Source organism: Chlorocebus sabaeus, chromosome 16 (genome assembly GCF_047675955.1).
Source record: "Chlorocebus sabaeus isolate Y175 chromosome 16, mChlSab1.0.hap1, whole genome shotgun sequence".
Lineage (NCBI taxonomy): Eukaryota > Metazoa > Chordata > Mammalia > Primates > Cercopithecidae > Chlorocebus > Chlorocebus sabaeus.
This window is the reverse complement of record NC_132919.1, coordinates 47022640-47036278: the sequence shown is the minus strand read 5'-3', so window position 1 is coordinate 47036278 and position 13639 is coordinate 47022640. Positions and strand designations below refer to the sequence as shown.

Genomic DNA, 13639 nt, shown 5'->3' with positions numbered 1-13639 from the left:
CACACGTATCCATGCGTATTATGATAATTTTGAAAGAAGTCACCAAGTCTGATGAGGTTTGGCATACGCCTCAACTTCAGCTTTTGGATTAGTTTATTAATTTGAAATGAAGTGGCAGCAGAATACTCCTGTGAGTATTCTGGGAGAAGTGTATGGTCCAGAGAATCATGGAGGAATATGCAAAGGTGTCTCACCCTCTTGGTGAGTAATAGTGAGCATGTTAGGCTGAGAATAACCTTTGAAGTAAAAGGGGGACATGAACGTTCTGGCATAATCAACAGAGGGACAATCTCTATTACTGGTGGCTCCTCTCATCTCTCTATCTCCACCTGGTTCTTTCTTTTGTGACACACTGAAGTGAAATTCCTTGTTTTGGGGCCACCCAGGCTCATTCCTCCTTCTTTTGGTGACAGCACCTAGAATTTCCTGTGGGCTACTCCTTCCTCATGCTTAAAGCCACAGGTGTTAGATGAAGATGGCTCCATTGCTGGCTTTGGGGGTGGATCCCATGGCCACGCCTGGCATGTCGGACCACTGAATTCCTCTAGCCACAGTGGTTGAGGGGTGGGCAGGTGACTAGAATTTAGTGGATGCTACAGGAAAGAGAGATACCCTCTTTCCACTGCCTGGGATCTTGACAGCTCGAGGATAGGAGGCTCTATTCAGCAATAGCCACCCTGTTGCCAGGAGGGGAGAACTTGCCTTAGAATTGAACCGACGGGTATAGCAGAACCTAGAGAAGAAATCAGTCCTCGATGTCATCATTTGGGCCTCTGCATCAAACTTATGTCAGATTCTCAGCAGGAAACAGATGGAATACACAAAAGGACATAACTGAAGAAAGGCTAATGCCAGGAGTATTTGCAGAGGTGTGGAAGGAGGATTAGGGGAATGAGAAAGCACAGTGAATCACTCAGGGACTAGCAACAGAGGGAAGCTATTAGGACCCGTAGTCCTGAAGGGGTGAGGGAAGGGAACAGTGCTACCAGAGCCTGACAGGAGCTGAGCCATGGAAGGGGGGTGGTGGTGGTAGAGGAATGCAGCTGTTGGCAGACTGTGATGAGGCAGGCAGGAAGTGGAATGGGCTGGGGGAGGCAAATGCTCTGACCCTACCCTCCTGGAGCCTTCTCATCTTCTGCTGGCACCTGCATCAACTGCACACAACAATCAAAGCCAGAGATTAAGGTCAGCCTTCCTGACACAGAACACAGCAGAGAAGGGCAGAGAATGGATCTGGGGTGGGGGAGGTAAGTGAAAAAAAAAAAAAAACAGCACAAAGCTAACATCTGTTAGGTTTGTCCGTTGGGAAAACCAATAATCCTTCTTTTTGCCTAAGCCAGTTTTGGGTGCCTTTTCTATCATTTGTACTGTAAGAGTCCTAGGTGATATATAAATCTTATCAACTAGCTCTTATTGTAGTTATTGGTTATGTCTCAGGTTCCCTCTTATATGTGAGCTCTTTGAGGATCAGGACTGTCTTTTATGTTTCTGTATTTTCAGTACAGTGTCTGGCACATAGTAAGTGCTCAACAAATGTTTGCTAAAGTGTGTTGAGCTGACTTCCAGGCAGAAGGAATGGCTCACACAAAGACAAAAGGCATGCTATACCATGGCACGTAGCTGCAAGGTGGGAAGCTGCATATATACATCCTGAGCTGCTTCGCCACTGCTGTGAAAGCAGAGAAGGCTTGAGTCCCTGGAAAAGGAATTTGAGTAAGTGCATGGGAGGATGGGAGGAAGCAGAGAGATGCCTGTCAGTGTTCCAGGCTGTGGACTTTGATGGCCAGCCAAGATGAGATTTTTCAGGGGCAATGAGACATTTGTTCAGCAAACAAACCTAGGGCAGAACCTCAGTGTTAAAAGCTCTGTTAGAAGTCATCTGATAGAATTCCCAACATGTGACATCATAGTGTGGGGTTGAGGTGGGAGAGCAGGAGGGATGACTGTAAAGCACCGACATAAAGCTGGTGATCCAGTATAACATGCTAATACCTCGGGGGAAAGATAAATTGCAAGACAGGGTGAAAAAATTCAGGGAAGGGTTCTAATTGGCCTGGCGGAGTCCAATGCCTATCCCTTCTACCAATCACAGGCCAGAGGGTCTCTTGCTTCTTTCTGTACCAGTTACTAGAAGAGGTGGGGGAAAGGTTGCTGGGAACACAGAAACTTTTGATATTTCTAACCATTCCTGTCAGGCTGGAGCCAGTATCTGAATCTTGTTTTTCACAGATGGCATTGCAAAGACAGCATACCAGAGGGATAGCTGGGGGTTCTCAAGGGCCATAAAATGCTACAGGCAAGAAAGATGTGGGTTTTCTTAAACAATTGGCTGAAAAAACAGAAGGAAGACAGTCAAACTTTGAATGCATTCTGGGCTTTCCAGCTATTGTGCCTTAAGGCAGTGGTTCTCAATGTGTGTTCTGGGGAGCCCTGGGAGATTCTGAGATTTCTTTCAGAGGGTCTTCAAGGTCAAAACTATTTTCATAATAATATAAGACGTTATTTGTTTATGTTACTGTCATTGACTCACCGGTGTTCAGTGGAGGAGAGTGAAATGTTCCAGGGGATGCCTGGCATGTGACGATGCTACAGACTGAATGCGGAAGCAGGCACAGGAACCCAGCTCTTCTGGGAAACCAGCCATCAAAGAAGTCCACGAGGATGGTAAACAGTGCCACTCTTCTATTGTTTTTGAAAATAGTTACTTAGGCCAGGTGCGGTGGCTCACGCCTGTAATACTAGCACTTTGGGAGGCCGAGGTGGGCAGATCACAAGGTCAGGAGATCGAGACCATCCTGGCTAACACGGTGAAACCCTGTCTCTGATAAAAATACAAAAAAATTACCCAGGTGCGGTGGTGGGCACCTGTAGTCCCGGCTGCTCGGGAGGCTGAGGCAGGAGAATGGCATGAACCAGGGAGGTGGAGCTTGCAGTGAGCTGAGATTGTGCCACTGCCCTCCAGCCTGGGCGACAGAGTGAGACTCTGTCTCAAAAAAAAAAAAAAAAAAAGAAAATAGTTACTTTACGTAAAAATAGGTATTTATGTTAACATGCAATGAGTTTATTAGTTACTTTAATGATGAATTAATGTGTACATTTGTTGAGATTTCTCAGTTTTAATTTCTGATATGGCAAGTATTGATAGATGTTACCTACATAATCAAGAGCTCTTTGGGGTCCTTACTCATTTTTAAGACTGTGAAGACATCCCGGGATTAAACAGTTTGAGAATCACTCCCTGCCTTAGGGTAATGTTAAGTCCCTGGCAATGAACGGGGGAAGGGGATTTACCTTTTTTCTGCTTGCATCTTCGTTTGCAGTAGTCTGTTTTAATACTGAAGTTATATCGAATGAATGATAGTACTTGTCATCCTGTGGAGATAGCCCCATGGAGACAGGAGAATGTGCAGCGAGTAGTGGAAAGATCATGCATGAAATTTAGTCAGACAGTCCTGCCTTTAACTTAAAGTTCCTCTGGGCAAGTGATTGTGATCAAATTACTTACTATTTCTGAACTGCAATTTCTCATCGGTAAAATGTAGATGGTAACAGCTACCCAACTGACCGAAATTTTGTGGAGATTAAATGAGGTGTTTGTGAAACCATTGAACCCGTTGCCAGGTACATAACAGGTGCCCATAAATATTAGCTTCCCTTCCTCCCTCTCAGGGTGCTCCAAGCTCAGTCCTTTTAGAGTCTCCAATAGGAATTCTTGTCTGGAGTGGTTCACAAACATAGTTCAGCCTGGTCTCTGGCCTTTGCCTGTCCCATAAGTCTTTTGTCCCTAAAGTATCAGTTCTCTGGCTCATGGATCCCCTTTTTTTGCAACATCAGAACCACTGAATTCCATTTCCTGGGTTTGCTTACTCTTGGTGGATATAGTGAAAGCACAGGGGAATTTTGTAGATAGATATACCATCAGTGGATTTTTTTTTACGAACACACCCTTCTTTTCTTTTGGGATCAGAAGTGGCTTGAAGGGGAGAGGAAAAGGCCCCAGTCAGAGAGTTACCTAGCAACTGTTGGAACTCAGGTGAAATCTGCTAATTAGATTGATGTGGAGTGTGGTCGGAGAGGAGTTGCCTAGCAACCAGCAGTCTCTTGGACCTCACTGCAGATTTTGGTGGACAGCATCCATACTCCCTCTAGAAGGGCTTCCCCAAAGTTGCTTTGCACATGGAAATTTCCACCCAAATTTATCCATCCTGCTCTCTCTTTCTTTCTCTCTCTCTTTTTCTCCTCTTCCCCTCTTTCCCCTTTTCCTCTGGATCAATCAATAAACCAGGCAGATAAAAGAAAGTTGAACTTTTTGGGGACACCACTAGGTCTAGTGGAAAGACCATGAGTTCTGGAGTCAAATAAATCTGGATTTCAAACCCATTCTGTCACTTATTGGTTCTATCAGTTAGATCAGTTACCTCATCTAAGAGTCAGTTTGTTCATCTATGAAATGGGAGATAATAGAGCCAAGGTCAGAAGGCTACTGTGAGGCTTACATTAGGTAAGACCCAGAGTGCCTGACATATAGCAATACTCACTAAACATTGCTTCCTTCTATCCACTCTCTTTGCATATTAGGTATTACAGACTCTGTATGGAATCAATCAGAAGAATTAATATATTAGAAATGCATGCCTAAAACATATATGTTACAGAGGAATAAACTGTAGTTATTAGTATATAATATCATATTTTATATAAGTATATATAAACCACTTTTACCAGTTCTTCAAAACTAGACATTTAGACAATGGAAAAAGAGAATGAAATATGTTTGGATACTGTTTTGTTTTGTTTTGTTTTCATCCTGCCCATGGAAGATGCTGTCAGATCATGAGTGTTTTTATATCAGAAACATAAGGATGCTGTGGTAGACTGAACAGTGGCTCCTCAAAGATGTTCACGTCCCAATCTACAGAACCTGTGAACATGTTGCTTTACATGGCAGAGAGATTTTGCAGCCTCGATTAAATTAAGGGTCATGAGATGAGATTATCCTGGGTCCTTATTATAGGGCCCTTATAGGGAAAAGAAGGGGGCAGGAGAGGCAGGAGGAGATGACAGAAGCAGAGATCCAAGAAAAGGGAGATTTGAAGATGTTACGCTGTGGGTTCTGAAGAAGAAAGGGTCACAAATTAAGGAACACAGGTGGCCTCTGGAAGCTGGGATGGCAAGGGAGCCAATCACTCTTAGAGCCTCCAGAGTGGACACAGCCCAGCCAGCGCCTTGATGTGTTAGCCCAGTGAAATCCATTTTGGACTTCTGATCTCTAGAACTGTAAGATAATAAGTGCGTGTTGTTTTTAAGCTACTAAATTTGTGACAGTCCAGGAGTTTGAGACCGGCTTGCCCAACAGGGTGAAACCTGTCTCTACTAAAACTATAAAAATCAGCCGGTTGAAGTGGCATGTGCCTGTCATCCCAGCTGCTCAGGAGGCTGAGGCAGGAGAATCACTTGAACCTGGGAGGCACAGGTTGCGGTGAGCTGAGATAGTGTCACTGCACTCCAGCCTGAGTAACAGAGCAAGGCTCAAAAAAAAAAAAAAAAAAGAAAAAAGAAAAAAGAAAAAAGAAAAAAAACCCCAAAACCAAAACAAAACCAAAACAAAAAACCCTCCAAAAATAGTGACAATTTGTCACAGCAGCAACAGGAAACGAATACAGATGACTTTGAGTGTTTGGTTGGGGCTTACACGTCTGGAAACTTGACCCCACTGTGCTCCTATGATGCCCTTGACTAGTTGAGGCAATGTTTTTCCACCTGTTCATTGAAGGGACTGGATTAAACTGGCATCTCTGTTGGGCCCCTTCCAGTATGGCCCTTGTATGGTCTATGCTCCAGGACCTTACAGTGGAGACAGTTGGAGTGAGAAATGAAACAGTGTTGCTAGGTTCTTTGGAGGGCTTGTGTTCATTCAACAAACTGGTACTTAATAGGAACCAGGTGCTGTGCTAATTGCTGGTAATATAAAGACAAATAACCTGCTTTTGCCCTTGCAGAAATCAGAGTCCAGTGGGAGAGGGAGTGACAAGGGATAACACACTAGCGCCGGGCCAGGGTTTCCAGGGTGGTGGGGGCAGGACTAAGGCTCCTGACTAGTGTGAAGGTGAAACTCCCCAGAAGTAAAGAATAAACAATGCTTAGCAGGAAGGGAGATGAGTGAAGGTGATTTCCCAGGCAGAGCCTCTGCAAAGGCAGGAAGGCACAGGATGTGGGGTGCCTGGGTTACAGCAAAGAGGAAATCAGGCTGTTTGAGTGGGGGAGGGAGTAGTGAACACAGGCTGGGAGTCAGAACCTGGGGGGGCCTCATCAGCCACTCTGAGGGCAGCAGGGAGCCCCTAAAAGGTTCTCCTTGGGGCATGGCAAGATGCCTTCATGTGCTGTGATTATTTTTCACTTTGGTATTTTAAAGCTAGAGAGGCTTTGGGATTTAGAGCCTTGCCAGCAAATTACTTACTATTATATTGGGGATATTAAATAATGCAAAGACTTAGAGAAAAATTTGTCAGAGTATTAACTCTGGAGTTAAACTACCGGGCCTTAAATCTTGGTTCTATCACTTGCTAGCTATATGACTTTGGGCAAACTGCTCAGCCCCTTTAGGTGCCTCAGTTTCCTCACCTATAAAATGGGGATGATTGTGGAATTACCTCAGAGAATTAAATGAATATAATAAAGTGCTTAGAACACTGCCTAGAACACAGTAAATGTTCTGTAAGTCTTTGCTGTTATAATTTCTGATAAGACCACAAACATTAGGATTTTTTTCTGACATGAGCCTCAGTAGCACACTGTTTGGTGTGACGGAGGTGGTTCTCTTAGACTATGTCCAAGGGAGCTTGTTACTGCATGTGGCCAGGTCACCAAGGTGAATCTTGTTAAAACTCCAATTCTTGTTCAGCTCTGTCTGGCAGCAAAGACTCCAAGGAGACCATTAAAGTGACACTCTGGGGTATTTCAGGAATGTTCTCTGTATCTTGGTGTCCCCAGCTGAATAGGCCTGGCAGGGTTGCCCATAGCAAAACTTGCACGGAGGCCGAACTTCATCTTTGGTTTCCTCTGCTCTCCCTTGACAGGTTCTGCCAGGCTGTTTGACCTTAGGCAAGTCACTCTGCCTTTTGGAGGCTTAGCTTTCTTGCCCATGAACAGGGGCCAATGATAAAACCAGTCTTTATCTAACTCAGGAAAGTGTTCATTCACTATATTAGTGGCCTATGGCTGCGTTATTACACCAAAATGTAGTGGCTTAAAACAACAAACATTTTATTATCTCTCGGTTTCTGTTGGTCAGGAATCTGGGCACAGCCTAGCTGGGTACTTCTGGCTTTGGGTCTCTCATGAGATTGTAATCAAGCTGTGGGCCAAGACTGCAGTCATCTTAAGGCTCAACTTCAAGTTCACTCGCATACCCTTGGTTCCTGTCTGCTGGGGCTGCCATAACAAAATACCACAGACTGGGTGGCTTACACCACAGGAATTTATTTTCTCACAGTTCTGGAGCCTGGAAGTCCAAGATTAAGGGGCTGGCAGGGTTGGTGAATCCTGAGGCCTCTATCCTTGGCTTGCAGATGGCTGCCTTGTTGCTGTGTCCTCACATGGCCTTTTCTCTGTGCCTGTGCATCCCTGGGATCTCTTCCCGTTCTTATAAGGACACCAGTTCTACTGGATTAGACCCCACCCTCCTGTCCTCATTTAACCTTAATTACCTCTTTGAAGGCCCTATCTCCAAATGTAGTCACATTGGGGCCTAGGGCTCCAACGTATGAATTTTGGGGGAACACAACTTGGGCCATAGTAGTTTTTCACCACACAGGCCTCTCCATGAACTGCTGAGTGTTCTCATGACAGAGATGCTGGTGATGCATGGGAGAGTCTGAAAGTACTCCCAAATGTCCTTGTATAACCCAATCTTGAAAAGGACCTTTATCATGTTGACTTCCATCACTTATGCTGTATTCTATTTGTAAGAACAGAGTTGCTTAGTCCAGCTTGGACTCAAGGAGGGGAAATACCATAAGGGGATGGGTTCCATGAGGAGAGATCACTGGGGGCCATCCTAGAGATCACCTATCACAGCCATGCATTCACACAGTGCAAATTTACTGAGTGCCTGCTATGTACCCCTGGTGATACAACAGCAAGTAAGACAGACACAGTTCTATATCTCCCAGAGCTTGCATTCTGGTAGGGGAGATAGGCTACATACATACTGACAGAGCAGGAGCACCATCATCTCAGATAAACACTGCTACTTTAAGTTCCAGCTCCCTTTCTAGCCTCATGCATTTCAAGGAAATAACTACTAACAACAAGCAACCAGAAAGAGCAGACAGTAAAACACAGATAAGACAGCTTGGGCACAGAGGGAGGTAGGGGGAGAGTCTCTTGGGTAACTGCCAAACTTTACCCTCATACGGTGGGCCCCAGTAAAACAGTGGGCCTTAATAAGCACATTCCTTTCCCTTCAGGTGCTCTAAGATAGGGAAGCTAAAAGTAGCTAAAAGTAGACTCAGGGGTATGTCTGCAGCTGCAGAAAGATGTATGAGAACAGACACAAAACTCTCCTTCCCAAAGAAGCACAACAAAGAGACACAGAAGCAGTCCAAACCTCTGAGAAATTCTCCCACCCTGAATCCTTAAAAACCCTTAGTTTGTAAGAGAGTGGGCTCTGACCTAACTCGGCCAGAAGCCACTCTCAGGTTTGGTTTCTCTAAAATAAACCTGTCCTTGACTGTTGAGCCACCTTTCATGTTTCTTTCCTCTTTCTTTAATTCTTAACACATACCGGGTGCTAGATTTATCTAGATAAATAAATAAAGATATAAATATAGATCTCTATGTATTTAGGTTCAGGTAGTGATCAGTTCTCTGGAGGAATACAGAGCAGGATGAGGATGGTGTAATGGAGAGAAAGTTGTGTCTATTGAAACAGCCTCTGACAGCTTCTCCAATGGGGCCACAGAACCCTGCAGTAAGGGAGGGGAGGGCAGATACCTGGAAGGAAGAAGAGCTTGTGCTGCTTTGTTGTTAGAACAAATCAAAATTACATGCTTGAAAGTGCCTTGTAAATGGACAAGTGTTATGCAGCTGTAAGGTGTTGTTGTTATTATTGTTGACAGTTTTCACTGACTGCCCATCCCATACACCCTTATCCAGTCTGCCTCATTAAGGGATTAGCTGATCAATGCTTAGAAGGTTATTTGTCCAGAGTAATTGCATTTTTTTTTTCCCCATGTAGTGGGGGGTTTTTGTTGTTTCTTCTGATTATATAGTGATACATGCTCATTGTAAGCAAAATTCAAACAATACAGGCAATTAAAATTTCAAAGGAGATACTTGCAACCTGGAAAGATTTGACTAAACAAGAGAATTAAAATGTATCACACACCATGTCCTAGAGGCTGCTTTAGGTGAAATATCTCAGGTGCCTGTCATCCTCTTGGTTTTCCCAATGGGGAAGGTGGTGGTCTGGTATGCAGGGACTGGCCCAGGCCACCGTGCTGGAATTCAGACCCGGGTGGACTCCACCCAAGTACCGGCTGCTTTCTCTACATCGTGATGCCCTCCATGGATGGATATTCACAGATAAGGGCATGGGCGAAATGTTTTCAGCTTGCAGATGAACAAGAGACTTGCCAGTGCCGCTCAGCATTGATCTTCTGCCCCCTCAGCATTGATCTTCTGCCCCCTCAGCATGGTTCCTGCATTTTGGGAAAGGAGATTGGAGGAAATGGCAATAGGACATTTAGGTTTTACACCTGTTTTCTGGCTCAGATGGCCTAGTGGGTATTATCCCTGTTAAGATGTTTTCTGTTACTGTTCATAGAAAAAGACAGAAGTAAATTCTTCTAGTGAGGGTGGGGTGCTCACACTACTGGTAAGTGATCTTGTCATTAAACTATAAGACCTTCTAATAGGGAACACGAGCTTGACTTTACCAAATCACCTAGCGTATTAGCCACACACTTCTTTCTTTTGAAATAATAATGGCTATTAGTTATTGACCCTATACTGTGTACCAGGCCCTGTTCTAAACACTTATAAATAATTAAATCACAAAAACTTAGAAGTAAAACTTCAGCCTTATAGGGTAGGTGTACATTTAACTTATTAAGAAACTGCCAAACAGTTCTCCAAAGTTGGTTACACCGTTTTACATTCTTACCAATAAGTACGAGAGTTCTGCTTATTCAACATCCTCTTCAGTGGTGTCTATCTTTTCTATTACACAATGTCTATCTTTTTCATTTTATCAATTTAAGCAGGTATGTAGTGGTAGTTTATCATGGTTTAAATTTCTCGGAAGATTGATGATGTTGAATATTTTCTCATGTGCTCATTGCTTGTGTAATTCGTTTTTAAATCTTTCTAATAGTTATTAATAAATAATTTAAGACTATGAATTTTCCTCTAAGTATGGGTTTAGCCATATCCCAAAGAGTTTGAAAAGAAGTGATCTAATTTTTGTTAGCCCTAAATAATTTATCTTTTTTGTTTTTTTCTTTTTAGAGACCAAGGTCTTGCTCTTTCACCTAGGCTGGAGTGCCATAGTGTGATTATAGCTCACTGCAGCCTTGAACTTCTGGGCTCAAGCTATATTTACATCTCAATCTACTGAGCACCTGGGACTACAGGCATGCACCACCACATCTGGCTAATTTTTTAATTTTTATTTTTTAGAGATGGCATCTTACTTTGTTGCCCAGGCTGATCTAAAACTCCTGAGTCCAAGCGATCCTCCCACCTTATCCTCCCAAGTAGCTGGGATTACAGGCTTGAGCCTGGCAATTTTGTCATTTTATTTCTAATAATTAAAAAAAATTCCCAAGTTATTTAAAGGATAATTTTCAGGTTTTCCCAATGATTACAATTTTTTGTTCGCTTATCTGTTAATTATTAGCTTCTGAATTTTTTTAATTATAGTCAATTAGCATGACCTGTAAAATACTAACTTTTTAGAAAAAAACATATGTGGTCAAGTACATGATCCCTATTTTTAAATCTTCTATGGGAATAAAGAATATATTTTCCTTTTTAGTGTACATGGTTCTCTTTCTACATATCTATTAAATCAGGATTGATAATTATGCTGCCAAAATGATGTCTATACTCGTTCCTTCTTTTGTCTGTTTAATCTACAAAATTTGAAGAGCGGTGTTTTGGATTCTCACTGTGCTTTTTTTTTTTTTAAATTAAATTTGCCTTGCATTTCTAAGAGACTTTACCTTGTAGATTGTTCACTGCATACATTTTCATGACTATAGCTACTTCTTCACGGAGTGCCCTTTTATCATTAAGAATATCCTGCCTTTAAACTGTTTAAATTTTTGGCCTAACATTCTATTCTTAGCCCTTAATATCTCTACCCATGTTTCTTTTTGTTTGCTTTTATCTGATATATGTTTGCTCATCCAATTGTTTTCACCTTTCCTGTGTCATTTTGTTTTAGGTCCATCTATTATAAATTGCATATAATTGGATTTTTGTTTTTCCAACCCATCCCCAAGGACCTTTATCATTTCAAAGTGGAATTTAACCCTCTCACATGAATTTGGCATCCAGGAGGTTTGGTCTCACTCCTGCCATTTAATTTTATGCTTTCTTTTTATTATACTTTCTATTGGTTCCCTCATTTCTGCTTTACTTATTTTTGTTGATACAGTTGATTCCTTTTTCTTCATCTCCAGTGAATTAGAAGTTCTAATATGAATTCATATTCTACTTGTGTTTACATTTAATATACGTAGTTAAATATATCTCTCCGACAATTACACAAATGAAATAATGATCACGTCCCTCCAGTTTTGCCAAAATAATTTGGAATTTTAATTTTATGTTAACTTTTTTCTTAGAGCATGCCTCTTATAGTTTAAGAATCCATTTAAACTTCCATTGCAATTTCAAGTCCCACTTCTATCATTTAGATTTAATTATTAAGAAATATTTATTCAATTGAATTACATGTGGGCATTTTTGGTTTCTTTGTTCATCTGTTTAAGGACAGGGACCATTAAAAAAAAAAAGTTTTCTACATTTTCCCACAGCCTTACACATGGTAAGCAATTCACTACTATGATGTTGGGGACACAACATTGGCCCTCAAGTTTGATCTATTTTTGCCCCAGCTTTGCACCTTCTTAGTCACCTGAGCTTAACTAACATTACTGACCATTGGCTTCCTTAACTCTGAGATGGGTGTTATAAAGTTTTGGTGCCGCAAAAGAAATAGCACTCGAATATAAATTTTTTAAAAAAATTCTCAGTCAGACAATGTACTTCTATAGATGGGTGCACCCTTACAGATAGAGCGATGGTGAGCGCACACCTGGACAAGGGAGGGGAAAGGGTTCTTATCCCTGAGGCACGTGGCCCCTGCTGCTGTGCCATTCCCCTATTGGCTAGGGAGAGACCGCACAGGCTGAACTAATTCCAATTGGCTAATTTAAAGAGAATGACGGGGTGAGTGGTTTAGCGGGAAAAAATGGTTATGCAGGGTGGGTGGAGAATGAGTCAGGGCCGAGCAGGTAGCAGGTAATTGGAATGTCAGGGTGGAGCAGGTGATTGAAATGAGTCAGGGTGGAGCAGTAATCGAAAAAGGTTGCTTTAGGAGGAAGTTTAAAAGTAGAAGGCAAAGAATTGAACATACTGACAATGTTGATTCTTTGAAAAGAAATTTAGAACTCATAACCAGCAGCATAACTTGGCAGGCTAGTTAAGGAAGTTAAGAGGATCAAATCTGCAAGAATTCTGAGAATCAGCTTGTGCAGCTGAAACCGCCTTTGCAAAATAATGACTGAGACAGTGAAAGAGAGCTAACTTAACCGACTCCATCTTGCTTCTAACCCTTAAGCTGCGCTCTTCCTTCTTGGGTGTAGGCTGAACTAACTTAGAGAGGAACTTAGTTTCTAGTTTCTAGTTTAAAACAAAGACGATGGCAGCCCTTTCCCAAAACAAACCTCCTTCCTGCCTGGGCAATAGACTGCCTTTGTAGGACTAATAAATTAGCCACAAGATTATAAATTATGGTTTAGGAATCATGTGGCTGGAGGCTACGTGATTCTGAGCCTCCCTAAACTGCTCCTAAGATCACTGCTTGAGATATTTTGCAGACCCTGCACATGATGGATCAGCTGACACCACCCAGATTGATAAACTGGCTCATCTGATCTTGTGGCCGCCACCCAGGAACTGACTCAGCACAAGAGGACAGCTTCAGCTTCCTATAATTTCATCTCCTACCTAACCAATCAGCACTCCTGGCTCACTGGCTTTTCCCCACCCACCAAGCTGTCCTGAAAAACTGTGATCCTTCCAGTAATAATAAAACTCCGGTCTCCCACACAGCAGGCTCTGCAGTGAATTACTTTCTCTATTGCAATTCCCCTGTCTTGATGTATCAGCTGTGTCTAGGCAGCAGGCAAGGTGAACACATTGGGCAGTTAGGTAGCTGCTGGATGAACAAATAAATCGGTGGAAAAAGAAGAAAAACAGAGTCAAAGTTTACAGACTCTGAGTTGCGTCCTGGATGTGAAGACCACTTCCTGGAGTTTTTACTACCTTTGCTTTTCAGGTGAAAGTATTTTGGTTGAGCTCAGCCGAAAAGTGGCTGCAGATAGTAGGTGGAGATGCTGGGGAATGT

General features: G+C 42.6%; 1 long non-coding RNA gene across 1 annotated transcript; it reads left to right on the top strand.

The window, feature by feature from the left end:
- The first annotated feature begins 1107 nt into the window (after positions 1-1107).
- Positions 1108-13334, top strand: LOC140708772 (uncharacterized). The gene is made up of 3 exons (XR_012088974.1): positions 1108-1247; positions 2541-2664; positions 13110-13334. It is a non-coding gene; the product is annotated as an uncharacterized lncRNA (long non-coding RNA).
- The last annotated feature ends 305 nt before the right edge of the window (positions 13335-13639 follow it).